The sequence below is a fragment of the Adiantum capillus-veneris genome, chromosome 26, assembly GCF_014529385.1.
Source record: "Adiantum capillus-veneris isolate H3 chromosome 26, ASM1452938v2, whole genome shotgun sequence".
Taxonomy (NCBI): domain Eukaryota; kingdom Viridiplantae; phylum Streptophyta; class Polypodiopsida; order Polypodiales; family Pteridaceae; genus Adiantum; species Adiantum capillus-veneris.
The window spans coordinates 21,336,211-21,354,898 of NC_140956.1; the positions used below are offsets into that span (position 1 = coordinate 21,336,211).

Here is an 18,688-nt window from a genome sequence, read left to right on the forward strand (position 1 = left end):
TATTTCTTCCTATCTCTATGTTATGTTGGCTTGCTATTCATTGAATGCACCCCCTTTTCTCTCTCGTCAATAAGGTCCTCCAAATGACCTCCCAAATTTCCTAATGTTATGTCTCATTTGCAAAAGGAGTTTCAAGTATTGATTGTAGATTAGCGAGTGACATGAAGCACTTATATTGGTCATGTTAAGATTTTAAACAATACAAAAGGGTAATTTAAATTTCTTAGCTTTTGAGATTTTAATTTATAAAAATGATATATTTATTGTCTCCAACTTTGATTAAATGGGTATATAAATTGTTTAAAATTTTCTAAAAGGGGGTTTTTGTAATATCCTTTGAACGCACGTTATACACGAAATTTGTAGTAGGTGCACACCCCGAGTCCCCAAGAGTCATCAACAATAAAGCTCAAAGTGGAACAAGGACCCATAGATAGCTTCACAATTAAAGCTGAGAAGATCTCAAGGTGAACAGAGACAAAGATAGAGGATATACGTAAAGAATCCATGGAGTGGAAGTAACGTATTCTACATTTAGCTAATGTTTCCCACCTCACATAAAAGAAAATCATAGAAATGTGGCATCAACAATCTCTTCCATATCCCCTGGTAAAGTGTAAAGTCCTCTAAGTCAAGGAACGTCTAGTGAAAGATCAAGCCATGTACACTCGTCTTGGAGAAAGTATTGGCTGAAGAAACATCCAAAGTATCTAATCCTGTACGCTCAAGCTCCTCTACACTCAAGCTCCTAGAGAGATTTAAAAGGACTCAACATTCTACCCATTTCCTAGAGTTTGCAATTGGGGTGCCATTAGTTGATACTCAAGAAACATCCTACATGGCTCAACTACCCCCGATTGAGTCCACCACGAGGCAAGGCAATTGAAGCCATGCTCATGGCACTATCACAAGCCATAGACATCTTCAAGAGGATTCCAGATATATCATGCATCATGTTTATTAAGATAGCAAAGATGCTCCTCACATGTATCCAGTGCTTCCACTAGGCAGACTAGACAAACTCCCCATGGATGGAATTCTTAGAAAGAAATCAAAGGCTTTGTTATGATTTATCAAGTTAATTGTTACCTGATGAAGTACTATACAAAATGTATGCCAGGGTCATGTTTTAACCATCAAATTATATGCAGAGCTTTGAAGAGGATTTCTAGATGGGGTTCTTCACTTTCAGATCCAGAATCTTTGGTCTCATGGTAGAAAACCTTCAATCCTGGATTGTGGGCTACACAACATTTCTTGGCCAAAGCAGATAAGAGGCTCAGAATCAACTACTATGAACTTCTTGAAGTGTTGAAAGGGTAGTTGATTAGCCAAAATGGTGCTCAATTGGATTAATGATGAATCAAATTTTTCTCATTTGGAATTATACTTAGTCAGAATGTTGCTAGGTCGGACTTTCCTGACTCGGATGTATATGCCAAGAATATTTAGTTAGACAATTGTAACTCTCTTTAAGAGTAGAAGTCGTGGGTAGGAAACACACACACACAAGGGAGTGAAACTGAATGAAAGCCATCCGAGCTAACACAAGTTCTTTGGCCTGGCCTCCTAGCCAAGAGCAAAAAATGCCGAGAGTGAGCTGAAGGAGTGCTGGGAAACATGAGATCCAAGTTGTTGAGGGTATAGTAGTGTGTGGTACTCACTCTCTCGCACTCGACTTTGCACATAAGGTGCAAAGTCGATGAGACTCCTCGCCAGTGCCCCAACATCCTGTCTCGCAGCGTAGAGAATGGGAGCTAAGACGAATGGAGGCAATGGTGCGGATCGCACTCAAGAGGATGGGCTCAAGGATGTAGGGATGGGTTCAATTACCTCGTTCGAAGAAGAAGAGAGATTTGTAGTTTGGGGCAATGTGTGTGGTGTAATGGCTGAAGCAAGAACCTCCGGATTTCTCCCAAGCCGTGATCTTATTCATTGACTAAGTCCTTATTAAGTGCTAATCACATAGTGTTAAGCTACCTTAAATTTTGAAAAATAAGTTTTCAGTCGAAAACATTGTAGAATAGTGCTATCTTAAAACTGATAAGCCATTAGTTGAAAGCGTTGTAGAGAGTGAAAGGGGACAGAGAAAATTGAAGAACCGTTTAATGTGCTTACTTTTTAAGAAAAAAGTCAATTAAAAAGGTAGATATATACAAAAATGAAAATATTATTTTTCTTTTAAAAAAGGTATTTCTTGATAGTAGTAATCGATTGTGATAGTGTGTGTATGTGAGCTCATTAAATCTATTATTTGTCGGTATGTTCACAATTCCCAAAACATTTCGCTCAAACTGATAACACCAATATCCATCATGACTACCATGGTGTATAATATCATCAAGAATTTCTCCACAACTTGTGAATGCATAAAAAGATTATCTCGTTATACCTTGATCAAAATCTTTTAAGGTGTAAACCCTAGAGTTTTAAAAGATATTAGTATATATATACCTCCAACATGTTCAAGCGTGAGACATTCTCACCCTCCTCCTCTTCTCATATAATTTTCCACGCTGAAAACAATTGTCGAGTAGCTTTAATGCTTTCCATTGACCAACCATGGGTACGCGTATAGTTATAGAAAATATGAGCTATATCTATCAAAATTACTCCACAATCTTCCAAATTTTTTTCAATACCTGGCACAGTATTCAAAATGTGTGGTAAGCACCATTGTAGGAAATTTTGGTGTTCCTTTGCAAAAAAGGTACCATGATGCTTAACAGCATTAAGTGGCCATCTCCTACTTCTGCGAAGTGTCCGCAGGATTGCATTAGATACCTCTTTTACGACACGATCTATACTCTTTTTCATTTCATTAGTCGCTCTTTCAAAGAGTGCTCTTGTAAATTTTTGGAAAAGATTCAATGCCAAAATATACATCACATCATAGACAAGATCTAAACTTATATCAAATCCATACAAATGGTATAACCTCCAAATTGGTGATTCTCCTATTAAGCCTGCCGCTGATACAATCTTGTTGCGTTTGTCCTTTCTTCTATTGTTTTGAAACTCTGATTGCATCAAACATCTCTGCAGAGCTTCTCTTGCTTGTTGGATATCATGCAAGGTATCTACTACTTGTATATACATACTTTGGGATACGTACCCCCTCTGTTATTTGCTTCATAGGAGGCTTATCTCTTCTGCATCCAGCTTTTCCTCCATCTTTCAAACATCCCACTTTGCAATGTGCAGGGTGATCTCCTGTCCATGACATAAGAATTGGCCTTAGAGTACATGAATTTCCTGTAATTTCTTGCGTATCCTAAAAAATGGCAGACGTTGGATAGTTGAAGTTGATATGAAATCCATCCTACAAAAGCTGTTTCAAACTCACTCACTAATGGTTCAAGAAAACATGAAAATATATCACCATGTTTTTTCTCTAGCTTTAATAGACTCAATCGTAAAAATATCATTGGTAGTGGACCAATTATTGAGTCTTTTCCTCCATTTAGCACTACTATTTCAATTAATCCACTATCCTTTGGCTTTGTTGTTGCTGTTTGAAAACGATCCCAGTGGTACATCAATGCAAAGTTTCGAGGATCTCACTATAAATATATGGACAAATAATTAATAATCAAGTTTTACAAGAGAAGAACTTATAAAAGTATGCTTGAATGAATAGTATACCTTAACAAGCTTCCGTGCAATTTGAATTCGTTTCCTACATAGAGAGCATAAAAAGTTGTATTCATTATACTCTTCACTCCATTCATATTCAAGTTCTTTGCTTCGCATAGGTATTGGATAGGTTCTGTAGTACATTCCACAACGAGTATTTGGACACTTAAAAGGAACTTCTTATTCCTTTTCTGGGTCCAAATGTCTTTATACATCCTCAGCTTGTCTCCATCCCAAAACTCCTTCATATTTGTATTTAAAAATATATTTGGATGCCACTGTTGCTTTGCCCTCCACATAGCAAGAAAGTCGTAGCAAAAAGTTTGACTTTGACAAAGAACTCGAAGCTGTTCTATAATTGGTAAATATTGAAACTCGACCATGCGTTTTCTTCCCTTTTTGCATTCATAGCATCGCTTGCAGCACATTTCACAGTTTCTCTTAAGTTTTTGCCGTGATGAAGAAGAAGGACAAGTGCATAGCAAAACATTGCCTTCATATAGATCCTCTGCATGTGGAGGATACAAAATGGGCTTGTGCTGCTTGACTTCAAAACCAATGCATATTCGCCATTGCTAAGGCTTTATCAAGCCAAGATCTTCTTATCTTTGAAGTATCTGAAACATTGTTTGAGGTGTATCATGATCTATTCCAAGAAATTTCTCATCTAAAAGAATCTCACAGAGCGACCTAGCCCTTTGGATTTGCATGGAATGATTTTCCATGCGTATTTCACCTCCTAGAAAGATCATCTTCATTATGTCTTCTTGTGTTACTAGAGGCGCTCTATACTTGTCAAGCTTTGATTTGAAAGTTTAGAACCCACTTTTCAAGCTCATCTAGCAAATCTCCACCTCGTCTTTAAGAGCTTTCTCCTCTGCCATCACCATCTACTTGCTGATTGTTCTTGGATGGCCTCTCCATCGTATTTGTCGATTGTGAATTGCAAATATTCTTGAGAAAAAATAACTAATTATACATTAAAGCAAAAAACAAACACTTTTCAATGTGCAAAAACCATATGAATCATAAATAAGTTTCACTGTGCAAAAAACAATATGCATTCAAAATCATATCCAAATGCTTCAAATTTGAGAAAGATAAGGAACTTCAACGTATGACAAACCATGAATTTGAAATTAATCACTTATGTCATAAAAAAAAACCATGAGAGTAATCATCAACAATTGATGTATGAGATATAGTTTTCATACAACTTGAGACTACAATAATTTTCAAAGCTCTTGTTCAAATTGATCCCCAATGAGACCAATGCTATGCTCATAGCACTCATCATCCAGCTCTATACTAATGCAATGTCGATCCATATCCTCACACACTCGTGCCATATTGTCAACTCCAGCAAAGCAATCTATTACCACCTCTTTCTTCTTTGTACATAATGACACCAAACAAAGAGTAGATTATGGAGTTGACATAAAATATATTCATTTAGAGAGAACTTCAATGAGTGACAATTACCTGCAAAAGTTTTGGTGTCTCTCAACTGCCCTCGTAATGGTTTCTTTTGTTCATTCACTATCAACTTGCATTTTTTTGCTCGAGGTAGCTCCAAGAACTTGTTTGCTTGGAGCCTTGCATGACAATCTCGTAAGCATATCCTTTGTCCAAATGTTGTGTCCTCTCTCGACGGGAAAAGAAGTTGATGACGAGAGTTGAAACCTGTAAAAGGAGCATGCAATGGTGAAAAGATTGATTCTACGACGTAAACGAATCATGATAATTATCTTAATAAGTTCCTTAACATACTACAAAAATATATCACTAAACTAAACTCTTTAACTTACATATTCAATATCACCAAAAACTACTCATTTATTTTGAAATGCAGTCTCCAAAAGAAAAGTGTGAGCTATCTGCAGTTGGGATTGCCTTAAGACAGTTGCCCTAAGACAGTAGAAACAATGATTGGGTAATACTCTATAGTACTCGTGGTGACAAAGAAGCCTTCGGATGCAAGAAACTTCTCGGCAATAGTGATTGATGCTTGAAGATTCTCTATCTTCCACTCATTCCACTTTGGTACAGTGGGATCACCCTCAAATGGTGCAAGGCCAGAGGGAAGATCTGCCCATATAAGTGTGCAAGGTGCCTCACCCAAGGAATCATTAGGACTTACTACCTTATTCAAAAACTTGGAAATTGTCATGTAAACAACTCCATCACAGTCTCCAAACAACTATGATGCAATATCACATATGTTTTCATGTAGACATAGATGTAACGCCGCAAAAGATTGCACCAAACCTTCGGGATACTCTTTGGAATTTGCAATAACCTTGGAATCCTTGCTTTTCTGTTTAGATGAGCTAGAGACTATAGCTCTTCTCTTTTGACGTTTTCTTTCTTTGGACTTCTCTCCCGAGTCACTGTGCTTGTGACTTGCTCCGCTTCTTATTGCTTGACTTAATAAGATTGACATGCATTGTTTCTTTTCCCTTTCCACCCTTGGGTGTTAGCTTTGTGCGGAGACTCGCTGTGTTTCCAAAGCACGGTATAGCTCTGACCATCATATAAATCCTTCTCGTCTTCCAGATACTCCCCTTCAGAATACTCTAGGAACCATGGGATATCTTTTAGTGATGTTGGTAATGTCCTACCGGCATCTAGCCATGACCGTGGATAGAGTGATTTGAAACGAGCCTTATCAACTCGTTTCCAATCTTCAACTTCTGGTGGAATCTCATGAATCTCCTCATACTTCAAGAGTAGTGCAAATCACCTAAACATAATCATTGCATATCACCATGAAAAAGAACATATAAAAACACAGCTTAAATATTGATAATGCATTTAGCATTACCTATAAGCAAACCTTCAAGCGGTACAATCTAAATATGGCATCTTGCTTTTTGGCATTCCAGGTGTCAATTTTGGCAGCTCTTTAAAAGCATGTGAGAGATGTGTTTGTTGACAATCATCAAAAAATGTATGAATAGCCTCACTATATACATTGAATGGCACTTCTTTGATTTCTTTTACAAGCTCGATCGCTTGCTCCACTACGCACTCCCAATAGAAAAAATTTGAGACATAGGTACGCCACTCTTTGTCTCCTCCATCAAATCTCCACAATCTCCCAGTATCTTTGCTTAACATACACTCCATGACAAAAACTTTCCTGCATACAAATTTTCAACATAAAAATGTAAATAATATCAAATTATTGGACCTAATTTGTATCAAATATACCTTTCCGATGGAATGGTTGTTTACGTGAGAGTAACAAGCTTATCGAGAGTGACATTATGATCGCTCTCCCAATCCAGCTCGTAGAGCAGAGTGACCCATTTCTCTCCTAATGCAGGATTTGCCACTCACATGCTTAAACTTACGTCCTAAGTCAACAATGTTCCCTTTAGTACTACGCACGGCTTCTAGTCGACAAAGAGGAACACGAGGAAGCACCGCCTCACTTTGAGCCTCGTGTTTGGCTATCCATCTTTGCAAAAGGTTTGCATCCATTTCCATATACCTCGTCTTCGACTTTTGGACACGCAACAAAGAAGTTTGACGCAAGTCATGACCTTGCTCTACTCTCAACTCCTGAGAATGTATACTAACAATCTCCCCTAAAGTAAGCTGGGTACGTTCCACTTGTCCCTCCATCGCCTTCTAACATTCAAAACTGTATGCCCAAAATAGAATTCTCTGTGGAGACAAGTAAAGTGTCATAAAAAGATTGATTATAAATTGTAAATATAAGCAAAAATAATGAAATCCACTTGTAAGTAATCAACCAAGTCAAACTTATGGGCATGCACGAAACCAAAATCTGACGGCAAACATCAATCCAAAGCGCATCTCCAACCCTCTCTAAAAAATGTAAAGAGAAACATACTCCTGATGTGTACAAAATTGCGAACTACATGTCTATGCTTGTATGCTACCTCCGAGCTGGGTGATGGGGGTTTGGGAGATCTAATCGAACCTAATGTGCTCTCCGATGCGGAAAGCTCTAATTCAGATACAATGTCCCCGCCATCGAGCAGAGGTGCGAAAAACGCTCGTCGGATAAGGACTGAAGACGCGGCTGTAGTGGGGCTAAAGACGTCGCCGGTTTGGAGCCAAAATCGCGGTTGTTTTTCTGTCGAAAGCACTGATCTTTTCGGGCTCAGATATGTGTTATTTTACGGCTGAAAACGTGTCCATTTTGTGGCCGAAAGCATCGCTATTTCAGGGCTGATTTGGTTGGGCAAAGAGCGCCGCTTTAGAGAGCTAAAAACGCTGCTATGTAAGCTGATTTGGTCAGCCAAATAACGCCGCTTCAGAGAGCTAAAAATAATGCTATGTGGCTGATTTGAGACACTCTTGTAAGTTCCTTCAGTCCTCGTCGCTCCTGGTGAGCTCTCCGAGCTCCCTCTTGGGATCAATCTACTTCCATAGCCGGGAAAAACTCGCCAGCCGTAGCCACCTCCAAGCCGGGTGATGGGGATTTGATTGAACCTGATGCGCTCTCCAATGCTGAGAGGTCTGATTGCCGATGCAGATACCATGTCTCTGCCGTCGAGCAAAGGTGCGAAAAACGCTTGTCACATGCCGGCTGAATTGTGGCTATTGTGGGGCTGAAAACGTCTCTGCTTTTGAGTCGAAATCGCTGTAGTTGGCACAGTCGAAAGCATTGCTCTTTTGGGGCTGAGACCTGTGTTGTTATACGGCTGAAAACATGTCCGTTTTGTGGCCAAACGCATTGCTATTTCAGGGCTGATTTGGTCGGCCAAAGAGCACCGCTTCAGAGAGCTAAAAACACTGCTATGTGGGCTGATTTGGTCGGCCAAAGAACGCCGCTTCAGAGAGCTAAAAATGCTGCTACGTGTGCTGATTTGAGACATTCTAGTAAGTTCCTTCAGTCCTCGCCGCTCCTGGTGAGCTCTCCGAGCTCCCTCTTTGGCTCAATTTGCTTCCATAGCCGGGAATAACTCGCCAAAAGTAACCACCTCTGAGTCGAGTGATGGGGATTTGGGAGATTTGATCGAACCTGATGCGCTCTCCGATGCCGAGAGATCTGATTGCCGATGTAGATACCATGTCTCTGCCGTCGAGCAAAGGTGCGAAAAACGCTCGTCACATGCCGGCTGAATTGTGGCTCTTTTGGGGCTGAAAAAATCTCTGTTTTTGAGCCGAAATCGCCGTAGTTGGCACGGTCGAAAGCACTGTTCTTTTGGGGCTGAGATCTGTGCTGTTATGTGGCTAAAAACGTGTCCGTGTTTTGGCAAAACGCATCGCTATTTCAGGGCTGATTTGGTCGGGCAAAGAGCGCCGCTTCAGAGAGCTAAAAATGCTGCTATGTGGGCTGATTTGGTCGGCCAAAGAACGCCGCTTCAGAGAGCTAAAAATGCTGCTATGTGGGCTGATTTAAGAAACTCTAGTAAGTTCCTTCAGTCCTCGCCGCTTCTGCACAGCTCTTTTGGGGATGAGATCCATGCTGTTTTGTGGCTAAAAACGCTGCTATGCGAGCTGATTTGGTTGGCCAAAGAACGCCGCTTAAGAGAGTTAAAAATGCTGCTATGTGGCTGATTTGAGACACTCTTGTAAGTTTCTTCAGTCCTCACCTCTCCTCGTGAGCTCTCGGAGCTCCCTCTGGGGCTCAATCTGTTTCCATAGCCGAGAAAAACTCACCAGCAACAGCTACCTCCGAGCCGGGTGATGGGGACTCTCCGATGCCGAGAGATCTAATTGCCGATGTAGATACCATGTCTCGGTCGTCGAGCAAAGGTGCGAAAAATGCTCGTCAGATGCCGGTTGAATTGTGGCTGTTTTGGGGCTGAAAACGTCTCTATTTTTGAGCCGAAATAGTTGTAGTTGGCTTGGTCAAGAGCATTGCTCTTTTGGGGCTGAGATCTGTGATGTTATGCGGCTGAAAACGTGTCTGTTTTGTGGCCAAACGCATCGCTATTTTAGGGCTGATTTGGTCGGGCAAAGAGCGCCACTTCAGAGAGCTAAAAACGCTGCTATGTGGACTGATTTGGTCGGCCAAAGAACACGTACCGCTTCAAAGAGCTAAAAATGCTGATATGTGGGCTGATTTGAGACACTCTTGTAAGTTCCTTCAGTCCTCGCCACTCTTGATGAGCTCTCGAAGCTCCCTCTTTGGCTCAATCTGCTTTCATAGCGCCAGCAGAAGCCACCTCCGAGCCGGGTGATGGGGATTTGGAAGATTTGATCGAACTTGATGCGCTCTTCGATGCCGAGAGTTCTAATTGCCGATGCAGATACCATGTCTCCGTCGTCGAGCAAAGGTGCGAAAAACGTTCGTCAGATGCCGGTTGAATTGTGGCTGTTTTGGGGCTGAAAATGTCTCTATTTTTGAGACGAAATTGCCGTAATTGGCATGGTCAAAAGCACTGCTCTTTTGGGACTGATATCCGTGCTGTTATGCGGCTGAAAACGTGTCGGTTTTTGGTCAAACGCATCGCTATTTCAGGGCTGATTTGGTCGGGCAAAGAGCGCCACTTCAGAGAAATAAAAACACTGCTATGTGGCCTCGATTGGATCCGAAATCCATTTGTGAGTAATCAACCGAGCCAACACTGTGACTAATTGTGTAGTCTCCCTAGCGGCGCTCTAAAACTCCACCTCCTATGTCAATGCCCTATCCCAAACCCGCTAGCAGTAGCTACCTCCGAGCCGGGTGATGGGGATTTGGGAGATCTAATCGAACCTGATGCACTCTCCGATGCCGAGAGATCTAACTGCCGATGTAGATACCATGTCTTCATTGCCTGCTACTGGCTGAAGACTTGCCTCTAACTGGCTAAAAACATCGCTATTTTTGAGCGGAAGTTTTGCGGTCAAAAGCACAGCTCTTTTGGGGCTGAGATCCATGCTCTTTTGTGACTGAAAACGTCACCGTTTTTGTGGACGAAAGCATCACCGTTCCAGGGCTGATTTGGTCGGCCAAAGAGCGCCACTTCAAAGAGCTAAAAAAGTTGCTATGTGGGCTGATTTGAGAGACTCTTGTAAGTTCCTTCAGTCCTCGCCACTCCTGGTGAGCTCTTCGAGCTCCCTCTTGGGCTCAATCTGCTTCCATAGCCGAGAAAAACTTTCCTGTCGAGTCTATGAGTTTGGGCTTGCGGGTCCTAATTCAGGACTAAATGGAGCTGTCTTTTGGTGAATGTGGCTATCTGTAGCTTGATAGCAAGCAGCCAGCACCTATTGTGCAAACTCATCAATTAGCAATCGAATGGAGCCCACATCAGACGGCCGCTGAGGAGGCAAGAGAAAACCATGGATTTTTCTCGCTGCAGACACAGATCAAGTGCTCTATTGATGATGGTTTTTAAAGTCTTTTTTGACCTATGTTAACCTGAGCAGGTATTGTGTGGCCCCCAACTCAGAGGCGGTGATGCAGCATTTCAAGAGAGCCATGGTGGACTACCGTCCCATTTGCAAGGAGCAAGAGAGCATTCAAACGCTCAATGATGCGGTAACCATGCTGATGTATACTAAGGATGATTTTCCATGAGGGCATTTTCGCCATGTTATGCAGCATTCGTATAATATGGTATGCAGAGTTGCTGTCTAGACCAGAGGTAGGTCATCCAGCAGTAAAACCGCAAGGTCATGTATGACATCCATGCCGATCAAAACCCTTCTCCGTTCCCTCCTGGAGAAGCCTCTGATATTCTTCCTACCCACCCTCGCATCTACCACACGAGTTAACCTGAGCATCTCCCACAACTTGCCTATGGCATTGGATGCAATACAATTGAGCTTCAATCTCAATAGTGCTGTTGCTTTTGGATGCAAAGGGGTCATCCAGGTCATTGAGATTAATGGATTCCATGAGGATGCTTTCAAATGCAGGAAAATTAGCAGAAGAACAAATTGGTTGCACACAACCTAGAGCAAAGACGTGAGCAAAGACAAAGTCCTCCCATTTACAAGATTTAAATGAGCTGGTTATAATTCTATAATCTTGATCCCACACAAACAAGCCTCAGAGATCATAAAATGGAGTTGGATTTCAGAGCCTACCGATACACAATGGCAATGCTTCTCCTGTCTTCACCTCCACCTCAAAGACAATCGGCCTCAAAGATGTTGCTTAACTCTCTCTTTCTCTCTCTCTCTCTCTCAAGCTTGTAGCAGTAGTTGGCACTCTCACGTACTCTTTATGCATTTGCTGATCAGGTGTCACCAGCGCAATAAGTTATAAGCTATCGCAAAGGCCATTTTTTCCGCCTCATGCGCGTGCGTCCAGTTATACTGTATACAATAGTTTTTAAAAATAATTTTTTTGCTTTTTGGGATGTCACGGCGCCGTGACAACCCAAGCCTTTGTGTATAGTTATTTGTAGGGAAAATTACCAAAATACCCCTCTAATTTGTCCAAATTCCCAAAATACCCTAGTAACTATTTTGGTTGGATTGCTCTAGATTTTTTAACCTTTATTTATTTTTAACAATTGAGATCCGTGTTTGAGTGCTTAGCATGTAATTTATCACAAATCACCTTGCAAAACAAGGCAATTATGTCTAAATATAATGAAGCAATTCATCTCTGAAGCCTACATAGGCAACTCAAATTCTAGTTTTAACATCTTGTATTGATAGACAATCACTCTGCTTATGAAAAGCTACCAAAAAATTTATCTTTGGAGAAAATTAATCGCACAACCAGAGGTATTTTGGGAATTTTGGAAAATTTGAAGGGCATTTTGGGAATTTATGACAAAATATTGGGGGTATTTTGGGAATTTTTGAAATTTGAGGGGTATTTTGGGAATTTCCATAAATTAGAGGGGTATTTTGGTAATTTTTCCTTATTTAAAATTGGCCAAGGCTCGATAAACAAGTGCCGTAGTTATTGCGCCTCACCACTCGAACTTGGTGCATGCATGAACGTAGCTTGAGCGCTTTGGAGGAGGATAAAGCAAGCAACGCTGTAACTCTCTCTCTCTCTCTCTCTCTCTCACACACACACACACACACACACACACACACACACACACACAACACAACACACATGTGCATACACATATACATATCCAGTAGCTTCTTCTTCTTCTTCTTCTTTCTCTCTCTCTCTCTCTCTCTCTCTCTCTCTCTCTCTCACACTCACACACACACACACACACACACACACACACACACACACACACACACACACACACATTGGAGAATCTGATAGCTTGGCTCTGCGAGGATCGTCAAATGTTAGATGAGGCCAACATTTGAGGCTACGGAGCATCATTCAGCGACTTCGAGCATGCCCTCCCAAGCGATCGAGCTGACTATGGAGGACATTGAAGCCATATTGCAAAGACCCATGAGAGAGCTCATGTGACAATCACCAATGTATACTTTCTCCATTGTTCACCTCATTAGCCCTCACATAATTGTACCCCTCCCAATATGTTTTGAGATTATGTATTATGTGATACTGATGATGATGATGTGGGATATGCTAAAAATTTACCCACTTTGGGAAGCCTCTTTTGTTTTCATTTTTTATGCTCTCAAAGACATTGTACTAGAGTCACATATAGACGTAATCTTTTGGTTTCATAGGTAATTTTGGGCTTTTGAAGACGTTAATATGAGAGACCGATGAGAGACACACGTTAATATGAGAGACTGATGAGGGAGTTCACGAGATGCTCACCATTGTATACTTTCTCCATTGCACACCTCACTAGCCCTTATGTGATTTTAATGTGTACCCCTCCTTGTATGTTTTGAGAATATGCATTATGTGATGTTGATGATGTAGAGTAGGCTTAGATACCTATCTACTCTATGTACCCTCATTTGTTTCATTTTTTAATTCCCCAAACACTGTACTAGAGTCACGCATAGGAGTAACCTTTTTGTCTTACGACTGTATATTTTGTCCATAGCACATCTCATTCGCCCTCACGTGATTGTAATTTGTACCCCTACCCATATGTTTTGAGATGAGCTATTATGTGATGCAGATGATAATAAATCATTTGATTCATTGTTCTCATCATTTGAGCTTTTGTGAATTTTATTGTGCAGGTTTATTTAATCTAGGCCACCATGGAAGATGAGCCACTGGAAAGCATTTTTAAATGGGATGCTCACCAAGTTTCTTGTTTTGTTAAGAGTTTTTTGGGTGTGGATCGTTACACATGCAGCATACGCAAGAAACAATATCAACGGAAAAAGTCTTCTGTACATGTCTGTAGCTTCATGGGAAGCTTTGGGAGTGGAGATTAGTGGGCATTGATTTGCTTTTATATAGTTGGGCACAAATTAAAGTGACAAAGAGAGAGGCTCCATTACCTAAAGAGACACATGTTCCACTTGATCCAAAGCCACAAATCACATATCAATCATCCTCAATATCACTTGAACAAGAGGAGGAAAACCTTATGTCGAATGCCACCAACATCCATTATGTGCCTCCTTTTGAATCCAATACTCCAACAAATAAGTTCCAAGAAGTGGAAAGGAGAAAGTCTATTGGAGGAATAACTATTCTGTGGAGCACAACACCTATAACAAGAACATGGAGCGCATTCGTAGATGGGATGAAAGGGGCCTTGATTTATTTACCCCTGAAAAGTTCGTGTATGCCGACTTGGCAAAGGATAAACAAATGAGAGAGTTGGTCGATAGGTTTATCTGTCAAAAAAGGAAGACACTTTCTCCTTTTCGTAGTGGTTCAAAGAAGGATGGTGACTACATGATAGAGCAGAAAATTTCTCTCAAGCTAAATCAACACAGCCGATACATGAGGATCAAAGCGGGGCCACCTCAAAGCACAAATAAAGGTAGCTATGTTGCAAAGAAAAACCTCCAAGAGGTGTTGCAGAGCATGGTTGAAGAGGCACCAAAAACTTTGGAGGTGACAATAGTCGACTTGGAGGAGGAAAATATAGGGCAAGGAAACAAGAGTGAGACACCATATACACCAACTCAAGATGTTTGCTATGTTCCGGCTATTTTACTTGAAGAGAAGGTAACTATCATGGGGTCATCCAACCTCATATCAGGGGAAAGTATCCGATGTAGATGTGGATTAATTGTTTCCTAAAAACATGCCACAACAATTTTGCTTCATTCCATTTCTTGATGTGGACGTGAAGCAAGTTGGCATCGGAGTAGTCCTTTCAAAGTCAAGTGGAGGAAATAAATATGAGCACTGGAGAGTGGAGATTAAATCGATCAACCATGAGGCTAGCGGACTTTATATTCCCGGAGGCCTTGTCCAAGTATCAACATCGCAAATCGTGAGCATCGTTTGACTCTTAAGTCCTTCAATTGATATAGGAATTTATTGGTTGATTGTTATCTTACCTTATTTTCTTATGAACTTAGGATCAAGTGATAGAAGTTCCCCCTGTGTATTTAAGCATGATTGAGAATAATTTGACTTCAAAGGCGCTAGTAAGCATATCTCCTTGCATTTATGAGCTTTTGTGTGTTTCTAGTGGTAGTTTGACATATCGTTACAGCCTTGCAAGGATACGGGTCTTTCGTTGTCCTTGCATGATATGTCAAGCAAAAACTCAACAACAGAAGGCACAAAAGGTCTTTGTGAAGTCCAAATGGAGGTACTCTACTTTCATACATTTGCATATATACTTGGAATGGTTGCTCATGTGTCAATGTTTCTCTTTCAAGGATTGTAACACTCCAAATGGCTCCTTTGCTTACACACAAGCAACAAATTTATCTCCTGAATACGATTTAGGACATTTACGACAGGTTCTTATAGTTGGTTTCACTAGTTTACTCTTTATCTTAAATCCATGAATCCCTTAATCTCTTATCTATATGGTTTTTAGGTTACAACAATTGTGAATCCCTTAATCTCTTATCTATATGGTTTCTAGGTTACAACAATTGTGAATGGATCATCAACCTCTTCCACAAAAGCTTGTTCTTGGTACTCAACCATGCTTGATGAGGTTTTTATCATCAATGTGTGAGGAATAAGTTGTTTTTCATCTGTAACAGGGTATGCTCATTTTTTTAAAAAGGTTCATGATAAAGACCCTGGAGATTTGAACAAGGAAACTGAAGAGGTACTTAATTTTGACGCTCTTCAAAAGGTACATCTACCACTATGCTCGTATAATTATCACTCATAAGTACACTTTAGTAGATTCTTGCTACTACAAGTGGCTCTCATTTAAGTGAAGACTTTTGCACTGAGTTGGAAAACACTACCAAAGAAAATACAAGAGTAAAACTTATTAATTTCTTACTAAGAAAACAAAAATTGAGTGTTTTTTGTCTTGAAAGTTTTCTTATTACTGTAGTGCACATGGAAGATGTTTGACTTGACCAAGCCTTATGAAGATCCTTCTATCTCAATCATAGAAGATTTTGTGAGATTTGCAATTTTGATTGTTGTTCTTTATAATTATGGTATCTAGACATGCTTGTGTTATTCAATAGAAGTATCTATGTAGGTGGCCAAGCATCCCTTGGACCATGATGAAGGGAGTGATTTAAATAAATTTGCAATGGTAAATCTACGTCCACACATCAAGTATTGATGTGGCAATGCATTTCTTATTGTAACATTACCTTGAGTACCTTTTTAAGGATGATGATAATACCACCATTACCGGTACACAATCCAAGAAGCCAAAGATTGTGCGTTTGAGTAAATTAGTAATAAGTATCAATAGTAAATTGAAATAAGCATAAAGATGCTAATATATTTGTTAATTGAGTAGTCAATGACACTTGCTTCATTATTATGACAAAAACAAAGCATCAAAGAAGATTCCCTCAAAAGAAAAGGTATGTTATGGTGCTTATTTTATGGTATAACACTACAAGAGGTTCTTTATATTAACGACACTAGCAGTGAGACGCTCAAATGTTAAAATCTACGGCGTCGCTATGATCATCACTATATTATTTGTTGTATAGTGACGATCATAGTGACGTCGACTGGGGTAAAAAAATAAACCGAGAGCACCAAAAACTCAGATATGAGATTTGAATTTTGGCACTCTAGAGAAACAATATACCCACGCCTCTCTCTCTCTCTCTCTCTCTTCCCCCCTCGTCTCCCCCCCCCCCCCCCAACACACACATGAGGAGAGGAAGGAGAGCCAAGTATGCTCCTTCCCTCTCCTCCCTCTCATGTTCCCTTCCCCTCTTTCTCTCTCGCCCTCTCTCTCTCTCTCTCACACACACACACACACACACATTGTGTCTTTGAGAGAGAGAGAGAGAGAGAGAGAGAGAGAGAGAGAGAGAGAGAGAGAGAACGTACACACATGCATAAACAACACACACACACACACACACACACACATTGAATGTACAAAAAATGTACACACACATGCATAAACAAAGAATGCATACACACACACATTGAGAGAGAGAGAGAGAGAGAGAGAGAGAAAACAAAGAGAGAGAGAGAGGGGGGGGGGGGGGGGGGGGGGGGAGAGAGAGAGAGAGCGAGAGAGAGAGATAAGGGGAGAAAGCAAAGAGAGAGAGAGAGAGAGAGAGAGAGAGAGAGAGCAAAGAGAGAGCGAGAGAGAGATAAGGGGAGAAAGCAAAGAGAGAGAGAGAGAGAGAGAGAGAGAGAGAGAGAAAGTAGAGAAAATATGAAATGAAATGTTATATTAAGATTTAGGGCTAGGTTAGATTTAAAATTACAATTAAGTTAGATTTAAGATTAGGTTAGGTTAAGATTTAAATTAGATTACATTTAAGTTAGATTTATGATTATGTTAGATTACATTTAGGTTTATGTTAGATTTAAGATTATGTTAGATTTAAAATTAGATTAGATTTAGGTTTATGTTAGATTTAATATTAGGTTAATATTTAAGTTAGAACTTTAATATTAGGTTAGATTACATTTAAGTTAGATTTAGGTTAGATTTAAGATTAAGTTAAATTACATTTAGGCTTAGGTTAGATTTATGTTAGATTTAAAATTAGATTAGATTTAGGTTTATGTTAGATTTAAGATTAGGGTAAGGTTTAAGATTAGGTTAGACTTAAGATTAGATTAGATTTAGGTTTATGTTAGATTTAGGTTTAGGTTAGATTTAGATTTATGTTAGATTTAAGATTAGATTTTGGATTTAGTTTTTATATTAAAGTTTACCTTCAGGATTTCGGTTTAAATTTAGAGTTAGGCCAATGGTGATCCCTCTCTTCCTCTCCACGGATGCGGCATTAAGTTGGAAAGCTTTTAACGGCATGATACTCATATTGGAGGCAAATCACGAGCAATGTGTGTGGTGTAATGGCTGAAGCGAGAACCTCCAGATTTCTCCCAAGCCGTGATACATTGGCGTTGTAAGAAGGCCTCATTAACTTGGGAGCCGATCGATGCATCCTTGACCAAGTAACATGCATCCCATCTTCCAAACCATTCTACCCAGAACTTAGTATTTTGCTCTTGCATGTCTTTGGACCTTTTGACTTGCTTCATATGCAATTCTAGGAAGTCGATACAAAGGGCTACGTTGTGTCTTAAGCATGTACTCCACAACCCTTTGCATGCCCAAGACGTCAATGGGAAGCTATCCGGACTCAAGAAGTAAGAGCATGTAGGATGTTTGTGTCTTGACGTGAAGAAAGTTGGTGAGAAAACGCTTTTGGACATTCTCAAACTCTTTCCAAGTAGATTCCCGATGCTACCACCCCACACCTCCACTCCATAAAGAAGCAACGGTGTCACCAATGTGTCAAAGAGGTACTTTTTGAGAGCCCAACACTTGATCTCTCCAGCATTGGACATGTTCTTAAATGCATAATAAGCCCTCTTTCCGGCTTCCAAGCAACACATTGCGCAATCCTTCCATTTATGATTGGATGGAACCTCAAGGCCAAGGTACTTGAAGATATCTACCACTTCAAATTGCTCATTGTTGTATACAATGCATGGATTTTCGTCATTGAAGGTCTTTACAAGCATAACCTTGGTTTTGGAACCATTCACGATCAGCCCGCTATGTAGGCAAAAGCGTTCCAAGACACTCATAAGCTTTTGTACATCTTCTAAAGCATGTGTCAAGAGCACTACATCATCGGCATAAAGCAAAAGCATGATCATCGCATTTCCAATCTTGACCTCTTC

The 18,688-nt window shown here is 40.3% G+C and overlaps 1 long non-coding RNA gene and 1 pseudogene across 2 annotated transcripts; one reads left to right on the forward strand and one right to left on the reverse strand.

Moving 5' to 3' along the window:
- Nucleotides 1-4,760: 4,760 nt before the first annotated feature.
- On the reverse strand, nucleotides 4,761-11,832 carry LOC147423106 (uncharacterized). Of its 2 annotated transcripts, XR_015186653.1 has the most exons (5): nucleotides 11,635-11,832; nucleotides 6,850-7,308; nucleotides 6,610-6,778; nucleotides 5,119-5,319; nucleotides 4,761-5,027 (listed from the first exon to the last, which is right to left on the reverse strand). It is a non-coding gene; the product is annotated as an uncharacterized LOC147423106 (long non-coding RNA). The 2 variants fall into 2 exon arrangements; XR_015186652.1 differs by lacking the exons at nucleotides 6,610-6,778; nucleotides 6,850-7,308 and having other exon boundaries at nucleotides 11,635-11,827.
- A 1,830-nt stretch (nucleotides 11,833-13,662) lies between these two features.
- Nucleotides 13,663-14,662, forward strand: LOC147423107 (uncharacterized; annotated as a pseudogene).
- The last annotated feature ends 4,026 nt before the right edge of the window (nucleotides 14,663-18,688 follow it).